Source organism: Oncorhynchus keta, chromosome 4 (genome assembly GCF_023373465.1).
Source record: "Oncorhynchus keta strain PuntledgeMale-10-30-2019 chromosome 4, Oket_V2, whole genome shotgun sequence".
Classification (NCBI taxonomy): domain Eukaryota; kingdom Metazoa; phylum Chordata; class Actinopteri; order Salmoniformes; family Salmonidae; genus Oncorhynchus; species Oncorhynchus keta.
The window spans coordinates 19767299-19784023 of NC_068424.1; positions in this window are offsets into that span (position 1 = coordinate 19767299).

Here is a 16725-nt window from a genome sequence, read left to right on the forward strand (position 1 = left end):
AACCTTCCCCAGATCTGTGCCTCAACACAATCCTTTCTCGGAGCTCTATGGACAATTCCTTCGACCTCATGGCTTGGTTTTTGCTCTGACATGCACTGTCAACTGTGCAACCTTATATAGGCAGGTGTGCCTCTCCAAATCATGTCCAATCAATTGAATTTACCACAGGTGGACTCCAATCAAGTCGTAGAAACATCTCAAGGATGATCAATGGAAACAGGATGCACCTGAGCTCAATTTCGATTCTCATAGCAAAGTGTCTGAATACTTACAGTGGGGAGAACAAGTATTTGATACACTGCCGATTTTGCATGTTTTCCTACTTACAAAGCATGTAGAGGTCTGTAATTTTTATCATAGGTACACTTCAACTGTGAGAGACAGAAACAAAAATCCCAAAATCACATTGTATGATTTTAAAGTCATTGATTTGCATTTTATTGCATGACATAAGTATTTGATCTCATACCAACCAGTAAGAATTCCGTCTCTCACAGACCTGTTAGTTTTTCTTTAAGAAGCCCTCCTGTTCTCCATTCATTACCTGTATTAACTGCACCTGTATGAACTCGTTACCTGAATGAAAAATACCTGTCCACACACTCAATCAAACAGACTCCAACCTCTCCACAATGGCCAAGACCAGAGAGCTGTGTAAGGACATCAAGGATAAAATTGTAGACCTGCACAAGGCTGGGATGGGCTACAGGACAATAGGTAAGCAGCTTGGTGAGAAGGCTACTATGTTTGGCGCAATTATTAGAAAATGGAAGAAGTTCAAGATGACGGTCAATCACCCTCGGTCTGGGGCTCCATGCAAGATTTCACCTCGTGGGGCATCAATGATCATGAGGAAGGTGAGGGATCAGCCCAGAACTACACGGCAGGACCTGGTCAATGACCTGAAGAGAGCTGGGACCACAGTCTCAAAGAAAACCATTAGTAACACACTACGCCGTCATGGATTAAAATCCTGCAGCTCACGCAAGGTCCCTCTGCTCAAGCCAGCGCATGTCCAGGCCCGTCTGAAGTTTGCCAATGACCATTGGATGATCCAGAGGAGGAATGGGAGAAGGTCATGTGGTTTGATTAGACAAAAATAGAGCTTTTTGGTCTAAACTCCACTCGCCGTGTTTGGAGGAAGAAGAAGGATGAGTACAACCCCAAGAACACCATCCCAACCGTGAAGCATGGAGGTGGAAACATCATTCTTTGGGGATGCTTTTCTGCAAAGGGGACTGGACGACTGCACTATATTGAGGGGAGGATGGATGGGGCCATGTATTGCGAGATCCTGGCCAACAACCTCCGTCCCTCAGTAAGAGCATTGAAGATGGGTCGTGGCTGGGTCTTCAAGCATGACAACGACCCAAAACACATAGCCAGGGCAACTAAGGAGTGGCTCCGTAAGAAGCATCTCAAGGTCCTGGAGTGGCCTAGCCAGTCTCCAGACCTGAACCCAATAGAAAATCTTTGGAGGGAGCTGAAAGTCCGTATTGCCCAGCGACAGCCCCAAAACCTGAAGGATCTGGAGAAGGTCTGTGTGGAGGAGTGGGCCAAAATGCCTGCTGCAGTGTGTGCAAACCTGGTCAAGAACGACAGGAAATGTATAATCTCTGTAATTGCAAACAAAGGCTTCTGTCACAAATATTAAGTTCTGCTTTTCTGATGTATCAAATACTTATGTCATGCAATAAAATGCTAATTTATTACTTAAAAATCATACAATGTGATTTTCTGGATTTTTGTTTCAGATTCCGTCTCTCACAGTTGAAGTGTACCTATGATAAAAAATTATAGACCTCTACATGCTTTGTAAGTAGGAAAACCTGCAAAATCGGCAGTGTATCAAATACTTGTTCTCCCCACTGTATGTATATAAGGTATTTATGTTTTTTATTTGTAATAAATTAGCTCAAATTTCTGGAGACCCTGTTTTTGTTTTTGTCATTATGTGGTATTGCGTGTAGATTGATGAGGAAAAAATACAATTTAATCTATTTTAGAATAAGGCTGTAACAGAAAAAGTCAAGGGTTCTGAATACTTTCCGAATGCACTGTATGTTTGTCCTGTGTGCAGGAAATCAGCAGGGTGCTGCATAGAAAAAAATGTATCAGACAAGAGGGCTAACCTATCCCCAAATCACAGTATTTTGGCTAACTTCCATATTCTTAAAAAGGCTTTATTGATAGTCCAGGTTTTTGTGAACACCATTGTTAGACAGATTTGCACCAACAAATGGCCCCGCAAGATTTCCAGACAATAGCAGACCAAGAGGTTACACAAACAGTGTCACTAATTGACTCTGCGTATTCTTTTCCAAATACCGTAGTTTAGATAACAGTTTGTGTTACCAATTCCATAGACGGCTGACATATTTTGAAGACACTTTCATTAGGATCACACTCGTTTTGTTTATTTCATTTCCTCCAAATCTTTTGAGAAGGTTTCTTTCAGGGGAAGGGAAACACTTTTTCTGCATCATCCTCCTCTCAAACGTGTGATCTCTGATCCACACTTAATTGGAGAGACATTTTTGTAAGGCAGAAGTTCTAGGTTCCTTTGAATTTGGCACTTGATGAAAACTTTGGACAGAACTTTTCACTTGAAACTGACTTTCTGAAGTAGCTGCCGGAGCAACTGCCACTGTCGCTTCTCAAAATGTATTTATGAGTCTGGGAACAACATCTAAACCAGGTCCCTGGATAGCAGCCATAGAACTAACTTTCAGGCCAAAAACATGTCTTCCTTCTGTCACGATCGTCATATGAAGGACACCAAGGCGCAGCATGGTAGGCGTACATTCTCTTTATTAAAAGAATGAAAACCAAACAAAATGTGAAGCTATTTTATCTTTATTTAACTAGGCAAGTCAGATAAATGAGAACATATTCTTATTTTCAATGTTGGCCTAGGAACAGTGGGTTACCTGCCTGTTCAGGGGAAGAACAACATATTTGCACCTTGTCAGCTCTGGGATTTGAACTTTCAACATTGCGGTTACTAGTCCAACTCTCTAACTACTAGGCTACCCTTCTGCCACAATAGAGTGCTGACAGGCAACTACACATAGTCAAGATCCCACACCAGAAAGTGGGGAGATATCTAAGGTCAGGGCGTGACACCTTCATAGTGATGGTATTGAGAAACTGGTTCACTAAAATCATATTATAAAAAATATAATTTCCTAGAGCTACAATAGCTCTCAGAAAATATTAGGAAATACAACAATTAGTGAATTAAGTTTTAAATGTCAAGAGGTAAATTCAGGAAACATTGTGAAGTTTTTGTATAGAATGCCTATTTCTCCAAAGTCCCTGTATCAGCACGGCAGAGATTATCTTGATTTGCTAACCTTTAGGTAAGCAGGTCCTTGGACATTTGTCTGCGCTCCTTACTCCTAAATTGTTAAAGTCTCTGCTCACTGTGTTGCTGTAACCAGATAATGGACTAATGCATAATAATGCTCGATGGGAATAATCTAATTTTGGAGCCTGGTAATATTAGGTTGATTATATAAGGGACTTTTTCTCTTCCTCCAAACTTTTTAGACTCTCTAAGTCAGGGCTGCCCAACCCTCTTCCTGGAAATCTACTGTCCTGTAGGTTTTCAGTCCAACCCTAATTTAGCATATCTGATTCAGCTCGTTAAGGTCTTGTTGAGCAGCTAACAAGTAGAATCAGGTGTGTTAAATTAGGGTTGGACTGAAAATCCACAGGAAGGTAGATCTCCAGGAAGAGGGTTGGGCAGCCCTGACTTAGAGAGTCTAAAAAGTTTGGAGGAAGAGAAAAAGTAGATGGAGGATGTGGATGTTTTCTAACAAGAGACAATGGTCTCATTAGGTTGATTTGGATAAGTACAAAGAAGTGTTTTGAATACTGTAGCAGCTTGTGTAGTATATGTAGACTTACTGGACTCGCTGGCTAGTGAGTGCTAGTAGCCATCGTACAGTGACTTCACTTGCCCTGTGACTTTAAGTAGTGTCGCCCCCAAGTTACCACAGTCATGTTTTGGTAGGGCAATGGTTAAATTAAATCAAATGACATTTTTGCAGAGAGAATAGTCTATGACTAGTATGGCTGGAGCCTTTGACCATTTTTAGGGCCTTCCTCTGACACCGCCTGGTATAGAGGTCCTGGATGGCAGGAAGCTTGGCCCCAGTGATGTACTGGGCCGGACACACTACCCTCTGTAGCGCCTTGCAGTAGGATGCAGAGCAGCTGCCATACCAGGTGGTGATGCTCTCAATGGTGCAGATGTATAACGTTTGGAGGATCTAAGGACCAATATCAATCTTCTCAGTCTCCTGAGGGGGAATATGTGTTGTCGTGCCCTCTTCACGACTGTCTTGGTGTGTTTGGACCATGATAGTTTGTTGGTTGTGTGGACACCAAGGAATTTGATGCTCTCGACCTGCTCCGTCGATTTGAATGGAGGCCTGCTCGGCCCTCTTTTTCCAGTAGTCCACGATCAGCTCCTTTGTTTTGCTCACGTTGAAGGAGAGTTTGTTGTGCTGGCACCACACTGCTAGGTCTCTGACCTCCTCCCTATAGGCTGTCTCATCATTGTCGGTGATCAGGCCTACCACCTTGTGGTAATAATGGTGTTGAAGTCGTGCATGGCCACGCAGTCGTGGATGAGCAGGAAGTACAGGAGGGGACTGAGCACGTGCCCCTGAGGGGCCCCCATCTTGAGGATCAGCGTGGCAGATGTGTTGTTGCCTACCCTTACCACCTGGGAGTGACCCGTCAGGAAATCCAGGATCCAGTTGCAGAGGGAGGTGTTTACTCCCAGGGTCCTTAGCTTAGTGATGAGCTTTGAGGGCACTATGGTGTTGAACGCTGTAGTCAATGAATAGCATTCTCACGTAGGTGTTCCTTTTGTCCAGGTGGGAATGGGCAGTGTGGAGTGAAATAGAGATTGCGTCATCTGTGGTTCTGTTGGGGCAGAATGCAAATTGGAGTGGGTCTAGTGTTTCTGGGATAATGGTATTGATGTGAGCCATGGCCAGCTTTTCAAAGCACTCCATGGCTACAGACGTGAGTGCTACGGGTCGGTAGTCATTTAGGTTGGGCACAGGGACTAAGGTGGTCTGCTTGAAACATGTAGGTATTACAGACTCATTCAGCGCATGCTCTGGGTACACATCCTGGTAATCCATTTGGCCCTGCGGCCTTGTGAATGTTGACCTGTTAAAAGGTCTTACTCACATCGTCTACAGAGAGCTAGATCACAAACTATTCCGGAAAAGCTGGAGCTTTGTAGTAAGTAACAGTTTGCAAGCCCTGTTTTGACACACACAGTATTCAGAAAGAAATATGGACATATGGACTTGAGAGAAGCCCCTTGCAGGCTCCGTTTTAACATTTTGTCTGGTGTCCTCTGATTTGGAACAAATCAAGTCAAGCTTTATTTGTACAGCACATTTCAGACATGGGATGCAACACAAGGTGCTTCACAGGAAAAAAACTAATAAAAACAATGAAAATAAAAACACGAAACAACGAACATAAGAGGATAAAAAAATAAAGAATGACAATAACAACTGGATGACTAAAAAGCAACATACACTATATATACAAAAGTATGTGGACACCACTTGAAATTAGTGGATTTGGCTATTTCAGCCACCCCCGATGCTGACAGGTGTATAACATTGAGCACACCGCCATGTAATCGGCATAGACAAACATTGGCAGTAGAATGGCCTTACTGAAGAGCTCAATGAATTTCAATGTGTCACCGTCATAGGATGACACCTTTCCAACAAGTCAGCCCCAAGGGCGAGGAGCGAGTCAGTCCAGACGGCAGAGATGGAAATCCCGGATGATGTTGGGGTTCTGCATACCCGCCACTGGGACCCAAGAGCGCTCCTCAGGACTGTACCCCTCCCAGTCCACTAGGTACTGGAGGCGACCGCCACGACGTTGAGTGTCCAGGAGGGACCGAATAACATAGGCATGGGTCCCCTCGATATCCAGGGGAGGCGGCGGGGTGTCGTGGGACCTGGAACAACCGGCCTGAGGAGTGAAACATGAAAGGAAGGTGAGATCAGGTAGTTGGTGGGGAATATAAGACAATAGGTTACCCCCTTGACCCTCCGGAGGACCTTGAAGGGCCCCACAAACCTGGGGCTCAGCTTCCGGCAGGGCCAGCGGAGTGGGAGGTTCCTGGTGGAGAGGATGGAGGATCGCCAGGATGGAACACTGGAGCCAGTGCGTCCTGATATCCCAGGGCGCACTGGAATGGAGTAAGCCCGGTGTCAAAGTGAGTTCTGGGCGTATTCCACCCGTGGAAAGAGCAGTGCCCACTCACCATGCCCGTCCTGGCAGTGACTCCTTAGGAACCTCCCCAGCTCCTGATTGGACCTCTCCACCTGCCCGATGGACTGAGGCCGGTACCCGTGTGTGAGGCTGACCGTGACCCCCAGCTTCTCCATAAAGACTTTCCAGACCCGGACGTGAACTGGGGACCACGGTCGGAAACGATGTCCTCCGGAAGGCCATAGTACCGGAAGACCTGCTGGAATAGTGCCTCAGCAACCTGGAGAGTGGGCGGTAGACCAGAGAGGGATAAAACGGCAGGATTTGGAGAATCTGTCAATAATTACCATAATAGTGTTACGACCATCAGAAAAGGGGAGATCAGTTACAAAGTCTATGGACAAATGAGACCAGGACCGCTGAGGCACGGGAAGGGGAAGTAGTTTACCTGCTGGAGCATGCTGGGGAGATTTTGATTGAGTACATATGGAGCATGAGTTGACATAGTGGGTGACGTCCTGCACCAAGGTGGGCCACCAGGACTTTTTGGAGACGGATTGAATAGTGCGAGTGATACCTGGGTGTCCAGCGGGGAGGGATGTGTGTGCCCAGTTCAACAGCTGATTTCTCACCCCTGTGGGAACGTAGTTGCGCTCCAGAGGAAAGATGGCAGGACCGGTTTCCCGCTCCAGAGCTTGACGGATGTCCACATCCACGTCCCAACACACAGGGCCAACGATACGGCAGGACTGATTGATGGGCTGGTGAACACTCACAGGACCCTTAACTGGCGTGGAACCACAGGGTACGAGAAAGCAGGTCCTCTAGCATTCCGGTCCCCAGGCGGTAATTTTCATATTCGACCATGTGATGGTGGGATTGTGACGTTGGAGCCACGGGAGGCCGAGGATTACCTTGTATAAAGGTGGGTAGGTGATAAAGAAGGGAAGGCTTTCCTGGTGCATGGGTCCCACTGTGAGGGTGAGTGGTGGGGTGATGTGATGTGCGTAACTGTGCCAGATCTAAATGGTTGTGTGTCCAGAGCTTGGATATGAAAAGGAGAGGAGAGCGATAATGAGGTTAAGTTCAGGGAGGAGGTAAGGGCCTTGTTCCCAATGGCACTGGAGTCCACTAGAGCTGTAGAGACAACAGCTCTAGTACAAACCGTAAAGGGTTTGTGGAAAACAATGAAAATGGGATACTCATGTCTACCCTTGGAGATGGAAGGTCATGGGGCCATCTCTCTGGTCTAGTGGACCCCGGGTTAGGGCGCACCGGATACCACTGAAGCTGGTGCCCCTCCTGTCCGCAATAGGGACAGAGCCCCAGCGGTCTCCGGCGAAGCAGCTCTGCGGTGAAGAGGTGTGTGTGTCCAACCTCCATGGGTTTAGGCTCTGCCTCAGGACAGGCAAAGGACAGAGGTGAGTGGCGAGGTGGACACAGGCGCTCCCGCAGAAGGTTATCCAGATAGATGGCCATCGAGATGAGAGCGTCAAAGGAAATATTGTCATCCTGACATACCAACTCCGTCTGGACCTCCTCGCTCAGTCCGTTGCGGAATAGAGTGTGGAGCGCTGGCTCATTCCATCCGCTGGAAGCTGCCTCAGTTCGAAAGGTGACGGCGTATTCCGCAGCGATCTGGGCACCCTGCCGGAGATGAAAAAGTTGCTCACCTCCGTCTCTGCCCACTAGAAGGTGGTGGAAGACCGCCCTGAACAGAGCCATGAACCTCTCATAGGAGCCCAGCTCCTCCTCTCCTCTCTCCCAGAAGACCGTAGCCCACTCCAACGGCCATCTGGTCAACAGGGAAATGACTGTGGCAACCTTGGACCTCTCGGTGGTGGGGGCTCCCATCTGATAGGCGAAATAGAAGGAACACTGGAGTAGGAAGCCATGGCATATTGATGGCTATTTTTTACAGAAGGGATTGTCGGGCATCGCTGACCTGGGCGGACGACTGGGTAGGCTGGGGGACTGGCTCACTGTGACAACCCGTGGTAGGATGCCCTCTGATAGGGGAATAGAGAACCTCCCTGGTGGTGTCTAGGCTTTATGAGAACACGGAGTACCTCCTCTATAGCCGTACCCAGTTTCGCCAGCTGGTCGTGGTGTTGATGGAATAGATGACCTTTATCGTTAACCGTCTGAATGTTCTGCAGCTTCCATGTTGTTGAGGTGTTTTTCTGTAATGTATACACCGGGAGTCGGGAAACAGGTGCTGAAGGTGAGTTTATTAAAGAACCAATGCTGATGAACAAACATGAGGAGCGATCTGAAACTGAGCGAAAACAATAACACCTAGTGACTGAAGACAACTGATGGCTAAATAAAGGGGGAGTAATCAATGAGGGAATGATGACCAGGTGTGCGTAATGATGGGGAACAGGTGTGCATATGTAACCGATGTGAAATAGCTAGCTAGTTAGCGGTGGTGGGCGCTAATAGCATTTCAATCGGTGACGTCACTTGCTCTGAGACCTTGAAGTAGTGGTTCCCCTTGCTCTGCAAGGGCTGCGGCTTTTGTGGAGCGATGGGTAACGATGCTTCGTGGGTGTCAGTTGTTTATATGTGCAGAGGGTCCCTGATTTGAGCCCGGGTTGGGGCGAGGGGATGGACTAAAGTTAAACTGTTACACAAAATAATGAATCCAGGGACCCTTTGCAGTAGACCAGCAACGTATAGCGCCACAGAGCGGGAGCAGGGATAGGCATGACATGGACCGGCCGGAGAGAGCAGGAATAGGCGTGACATGGACCAGCCCGAGGGAGGGAGCAGGAATAGGCATGACATGAACCCCATTCGTAGAGCTGTTGTCTGCATCCCCCCACCTCTGGTTGCACAGCAACCTACAGGATTCCTATTAATCCTAAACCATTTTACTTACAAACTGCAGACTTTGAATGTATACTCTACAGTCCCACAATGGCACCTGAGTGGATGTGCACACTGTGCATAATGTATGTATTATTTTATGGCTTAGTTGCTAATTGTTTACCTCACACTTTGGCTAGACTTTCAACTATGGCTCATTTGAATTTTGTTTCCAATGATATCCATACATGTTGGAAGAATCAGACTATGCAAACCACATGAAGATCTCAATTGATATATATAATCAGCCTTATTAAAGTGTTCTGTCGAACTTAGGCTCGTTTGAAAGGCAAGCAAAGAAGCTGTGTAACAATTACATACTGATAAAACCATGAAAGATACTGGTAAAACCATGATAGGGGGTTATGTGCCAAAGTAGATATCCAAGTTTCATTATTTCAGGTAGACATTGAAGTTTTTGTTCCAAATTGAAACTGTCTGAAGCAATCACAACTTAAACTATATAGATTGTAGATAATGAAGTATTTTACTTTTTACATTCAATTAAAATGGATAATCTTCATCTCAAAAGGTACAGTACATCCACAGCATTCATTTAACATTATATATTCATATACTTTATTTCACATTGTTTTACTTGGATAGCGGCAGTTTAATCTCATCAGTAGTCAATGAAAAAATATCACATTCAACTTTAAATTAAAATGTTCCATTTGGGAGAATCAAAAGGTTTCAGTGGATTTATGAATATGACATTACTAATATTAAGTTAAATAATCCAATTTGCGTACCTGGTCATATTTTCAGTCAGTGGAAATGTAATCTATGTCAGTATCAAATTGGCATAAATGAGTAGTATCTGCTGCTGGAGGGTGGTGGAGAGAGTGATATGGAGATGCTCAGACCCACAGCATATGGAAATGAGATGTGTGATCTTATTTCCGATCAGGTCCTCAATACACAAAGAGGAAAGAACCCCATTCTCTTCTCAGTGAGGGTTTGTACAAAGCTTTTTTACTGAGATTTCCAAGGCTTTGGAGCAAACCAAGGTCAAATATGAATGTCTTTAGAGGTCATTATATTTGTGCTTTAGGTTATGGGCTACAATCACTCAGTGATGATAGTGTAGAGGGAATAAGGAATTGATGCAAATGATGATGTTTTGATGCTGCATTGGCAATTCATGAGTCATTTTTTTGTTTGTTGCCGATTTACAAAATTGAGCAGAACTTCATGTGCATGATGCATTAATATGACACAATGACCATGGTAATGCTCGGTAATTATATCAGTAATTCTGTTTTATGAAACTTAAACTTAAACTTAAAAACTGATTTATATTTTCAATTTATACTGAACAAAATAAAACATGTAGGTCCCATTTTTCACGACCTGAAAAGATTCCAGAAATGTTCCTTGCATGCAATGCTTATTTATCTCCAATTTTGTGCAGAAATTTACTCACATCCATACTAGTGAGCTTTTCTCCTTTGCCAAGATGATCCATACACATGACAGGTGTGGCATATCAAAAAGCTGATTAAAAAGCATGATCATTACACAGGTGCACCTTGTGCTGTGGACAATAAAAGGCCACTCTAAAATGTGCAGTTTTGTCAAAACAGATATCTCAAGTTTTGAGGGAGTGTGAAATTGGCATGCTGACTGCAGGAATGTCCACCAGCGCTCTTGCCAGATAATTGAATATTCATTTCTCTACCAACGTCATTTTAGAGAATTTGGCAGTGCGTCAAACCGGCCTCAATCACATACCAAAACTTCTAATTTTTCAATATAAATGACTATGCAAAAGTCTTGCATAGTCTTATATTTATGGGGGATACAATCTTCCCAGCTCTGCAGATTCTGCTGTGAGGAGGCAGAGTCATTATATCATTTATTTTGTCCATATGCTCGTTTTTGGTCACAGGTCCAGGAATGGGTGAAGAATTGCAACATTTGCCAAGAACTAACGCTACAGATAGCAATACTGGGTGATTTGAAAAGCCATAGTCAATCAATCAATAATTTAATAATTATTTTAGCAAAAATGTTTATTTTAAATTTACAATCTGTGGGACTAATAACAAGATAAACAATGTAAAGCATACGGCATCTGTAAAATTATATAGGTTCGGGACTTTTGTGAAATAGCATAGTTAGAAATAGAAATCAAACTGGATGGACATCAGAAATAGAGGAAGGACTAAGAACAAACAAGAGAGAACTATTGTAAAGTAGACTGTGTCTGTAGAGTGTGTATAAGATGTATAAATTGAAGGTAAAAGCAGAAGTGTTTATTAGTTTACTCCAATTGGGGGATCGGCGGTAGGGTTTGCAGGGAATAATAATAAAGGTATATTCTTTTTAAAAAGTATGTATGTCTATATAGGTATGTGTATGTATATATGTGTATATGTATGCATGCGTGTATGGATATATATACAGTATTTACCCCAAAAATATGAGGGATTGGAAATTATGCAGACAATTACATTGGAAGGAACATTCTTTCCGCAATATTAAGCTGATCCACCCCTTAAAATATATATATATTTTAAAAAAATGCCATTGGGGGTTAGGTCTCACAAGGTCCTGTATATCTATATACTGTAGCTCTCCCATTGATTGGTTCAGGGACACGTGGTGTGGTAGGGAGCACAGTTAGCATGTACAGTTGATGTCGGAAGTTTACATACACTTAGGTTGGAGTCATTAAAACTCATTTTTAAACCACTCCACAAATGTCTTGTTAACAAACTATAGTTTTGGCAAGTCGGAAAGTCGGTTAGGACATCTACTTTGTGCATGGCACAAGTTATTTTTCCATGAATTGTTTACAGACAGATTATTTCACTTATAATTCACTATATCACTATATCAATACTGTAATCAATGTGCGGAATAAGTTCCATATTTGAAATTGTATGTAAATGGACAAATGGATCTGATACAAAACTGATAGTAGAGTAGCTATTGTTTGGAATGTGTTATGCCCTTGTAAAACTCCCTGGTCACAAGATCCTAGTTCTTTTCCTCGCAGCAAATAAATTATGGGTCTCTGCTGTGTTTTTGAGCATCATTGTCACCCATTGAATTGTTTCCATTTGTGATGTTATGCATTTACATTCCAAAGCTATAACCTTGCTTTCAATGTTGCAACCGATTCAGTGTACATTGGAGCCCTCCTAGCTGGATTTCTATTTACAATCTATAGACCCTCAGCAGCAATATGAAACACAATGATTACCCAATCATGTTTTACATATGTACAGTATAACTCATTATGTTTCATTTAAGTTGATTTCTTTTTACGATTGCTCAGCATACATCTGCTATAAAGTAAACACAATTAGATTGTGACGTTCATTTAATAACACATCTTTGAATTCTGATTAAAATGTCCTTTGTTTTTTATTTGTATGTTCTGTCTGTCTCTTTGCTCTGTTGATTACACTGCACAACAACTGAAACTGCACTCACCAGGGTTTACCATAAGGAGTGGGACTGGCTGATGCTGATACTGAGGGTGCTTCTGGCAATGTTTTCTGGGAACATCGGACTCATGCTTCTGCTGAAGAGCGCTGGTCTTTGTGTTAGACTTTCAAACTACTCTCTTTCGCAAAGTGTTCCGAGTTGCCTCTCTTTTGAATGTAGCGTTTTTTTCTCAGAGGCAATATTCTGAAACATGCCTCTGTAAATGATACCCTTCCCATTACAAAGCAAACAAGTTGATATTAGAACAGAACATTTGCATTACCACTGCCATGCAGATTCTCAAAACGTGTACATGTAGTTAACAATATCACAGGCTTGAGTTGGCTAGAAATGAGATCCCTCATCTTGTCTATTCAGGACCTTGGACAGCACCCAACCAGCCTTTCCCCTGCAGCTGAGCATGCTGAATTAAACTACTATTTTGGTCTTCATATTGAGGTTGTTTAGATTTTTAGATTTTATGTTTGCATAATTGTTCCAAAAAAATCCATGACTCAGTGAACACTGTAGTCTATCACCCTCCGCGGATGCCAAGCTGAACCCTTATTAATCCCTATCACATAATGTTTTAGCCTGTTATTATACACATATCTTGATCTATCTCCCAGCTTTATTATTAGCTCTGTGTGAAATAGAGCATACCTGTTCTCATGACGTTGGACTGGGGGTAGGTTTATGACAGTCATAAATACCTCTTCCCCCCTTTTTCCTCTCTCTACCCTACTGATGTTGCATTTGCAAAACCCTTGGTTAACATAGAGATTCTGGGAACATCAGAAGGTGGGGGGAAATTAACTATATTCTGGTAATCCGACCAATTGAACATATGCGGTGGTACTTAATGAATATGATGTCAGTTCGGTTGTCATCTGAGACATTCTCATCAATGATAAGATGACATAAACTCTACAGTGGAAAGTCTACACATCAGAGTTATCGGATTCACATGGAATTGTTGTTCAATTTAAATGTTTGAATATTAAATTATTCGTGATGGGATGAAATGTGATTTTAGCTTCTAAAATGTTAGATTTGGGTTTTCATAAAGTAGGGCTCTGCTCAATCAGTGGCCCGCCCCTGTGAAGAGACATGGGCTATAAAACTTTTCAAACATGCCCTCCTCTCCATTCCTATATAAAGCCTTGACAACAATATAACCATCTGTTCCAAGGATGTGAGGACGATACTAAACTACAGAACGAAGCCAACATCAGTGTGAGCTTTGGTTGCGAATGGTATGAACTTTGAACTCTTATTCACTACAGAAGTGATACCTCCTTGCCGTTGAGTTAGCAACAGCCGCTGCAAACGAGGGTTAGGAAGGAACAGACAGAGTATCCTGTTTACCACACAACGACATTACTACAACGTATTCAATTACCAGCAGAGACATTCTTCAAAAGGACAAAGAACTCGGTTGGACAACACGGCCTTCCATCTACCACCAACCTACCAAAGCGCATGTCAGAGTAAATATTTATTGCATTTTCCTTTTCCAAATGGGCAGTAATTTAGAATGCACAAGATACTGTATTTACGATAGCACAGCTTCGCCCTTTGTTCCTCAGTCTTCACGCTCTTTCACTCATACCCAGCCCATTTTCTTTTGTGTAACCAGCTTTCATATCTGTTCTGCCCGCTAGGGACGTTTTCCTTTATGACGTAATTTGTATTCAAGTTATGATTTAAATATGTGTATGTGTAATTCTGTGTGATTAGTAAGGTATTTAGTAAATAAATAATTAAACCCAATTTTGTATTGCTGATTCAACTTGTTAGCCAGGGTTCGTGCAGATAACCAAGAATTTACAATTTTCAGATGAGACTGAATTAAGATGACGATTAATATTGACTGCTATTGATAACAGCTCTATAAATATATGCGGTGCCCCACATGATTAGCTCAATCAGGTAATATTAATTAGGGAGAAATTATTTTATAGAATAGCATGTCATATCACTTCATCCGGCATAGCCAAAGACACGACACTGTAGATACTCGCAGCATGTGACATAATTCTATACCTTTGGTAGCGTAATATAGGCTGTTTGACGTGTAGCGTCACCAACAGATTTGGATCCAGAACCTATAGTAGATTCACCTTTGTACCATTTCCATGTCCTTACTCAGATGTGGATAGTGCCCATGAGTTTATGCTGAGGATCACAATTTGCCTTTCCACACCGTGACACAGAGATATCAGGACCATCAATCTAGAAGTCTACGTGACACCAGAAGGCAAGGCGAAGTCATTACCCCATATCATCCAGCATTTTCAAACCCTTTGATGGGGTAGCAGGCCAACTGTGAACACATAGTGTGTATATTTTGATTTGACACTTAGAAAACCACCTTCACACTCAATTACATGATAGCGTATGCATGGAGATAGATCAGCTGAAGTTCTATCTGGTTTGATGTTGGCTTTGAAGCTCTACATCCTTAAAAAAAGGTGCTATCTAGAACCTAAGAGGCTTCTTCAGCTATCCCCATAGGAGAACCCTTTGAATAACCCTTTTTGGTTCCAGGTAGAACCCTTTTGGGTTCCATGAAGGACCCTTTCGACAGAGGGTTCTACATTGAACCCAAAAGGTTTCTGCCTGAAACCAAAAAGGGTTTTACCTGGAACCAAAAAGGGTTATCCTATGGGGACAGCCAAATAACTATTTTGGAACCCTTTTTTCCAAGAGTGCATGCTACGTTATCTTATACCTTGATTAGGGTGATAAGGAGTAGAATTAAAAGTGCTGGTATGGGCTAGTCGCACAATATTGTCTTATTGCATCAATTTACATACATACTCATAACCAGAGAGGTGAGTAAAGACCAGAGTAAGATAGTTTCAGCTGACATCATGTAAAAGTTCATTTTCTTAAGTTAATGGGACTTCAATGTCTCTGCTTGTACAAACATCAGGCCAAAATTACCACACTCTTTAACAATGGATAGTCATGAGAAATGCATAGAGTTCATTCCGATCACAGAGGACCACACTGCCACTTGATGCAATTTTAGATTAGCTCAAAACAACTGTGAATTCATAAAATTTGAGTCCATACCACTGGCGGGTCGTTGAAAATGATCCTCTTGACTCTTATCCTGCTCTACAGTAGGGGATCAAGTGATATTTAAATAAATATCTAAAACAATCTATTTCTAAAGTCCTTTTCCTTTGACTTGAATTTTGGATAGACGGTGTACTATCTGTAAAATGTTAGTCAGTGCTGACTTCTCTCTATAAGTGATAAATATGGAAATACATTTAGAGCTAACTTATGCATCCTTTTATGTTGTTCATGTTTACCAAGACATCCTGAAACCACAGCTCAGCCCGCCCTCATGAGAACCCACAGTGGAGATGATCGCAAAGCATGGGTCTTGTCTTCTAAATTGTACCCGCTTTTATGATTACCGCTGTCACAGTCTGTGATGCGTGATGTGGATGCCACAGCATGTTTCCCAGTGGAAGAAACCAATGAGCTCCTGATGATTGTACAATAAAATAGTACACACTTTAGAGGAGGTGAATGACGTAGCTCCAGGGTTGGGGTCAATTCAACTTCAATTCCAGTCAATTAAAGAAATGAACCACACTCCAATTCATTTTTTTAAAAACATCTAATTGAAAAACATTGCAGAGATTTGGATTTTGAATTTTAGTGTACTTCCTGAACTGACTGGAATTTAAATGGAATTGATCCCAACCCTGCGTAGCTCATAGGTGGGTTGTGTCAGTGGGGTCTCAGTGCTCCTTTACAATTTGTTGCCCTTAGTTATTTTGGGGGAAAGAGGCTCCATGTTCCTGTAAAAAAATACATTTGTAGTGAAGTTATTACTGAAATAAAGAGGTTGTGTAGTTGGTGTAAAAATTCTGATGCAACACTACACCCCCTATCTATCTAGGAATTTGGCTGTTATACAGTAAGTGAGGAACCTATAGTTTGGCACCACATGGCTACTGTTCATAATCTCCACACTGGGACTAATCTATTACATAGAAAGCTGTCAATCTGTGAGGTTATTCAAAGGGAACCCACACAGGAGACCAACAAAATTGGTTTATACGAATCTCATCCACCCTCACAACTTCCCACCACACCCACACAACTCTGTACGGTCTATGGATGGCT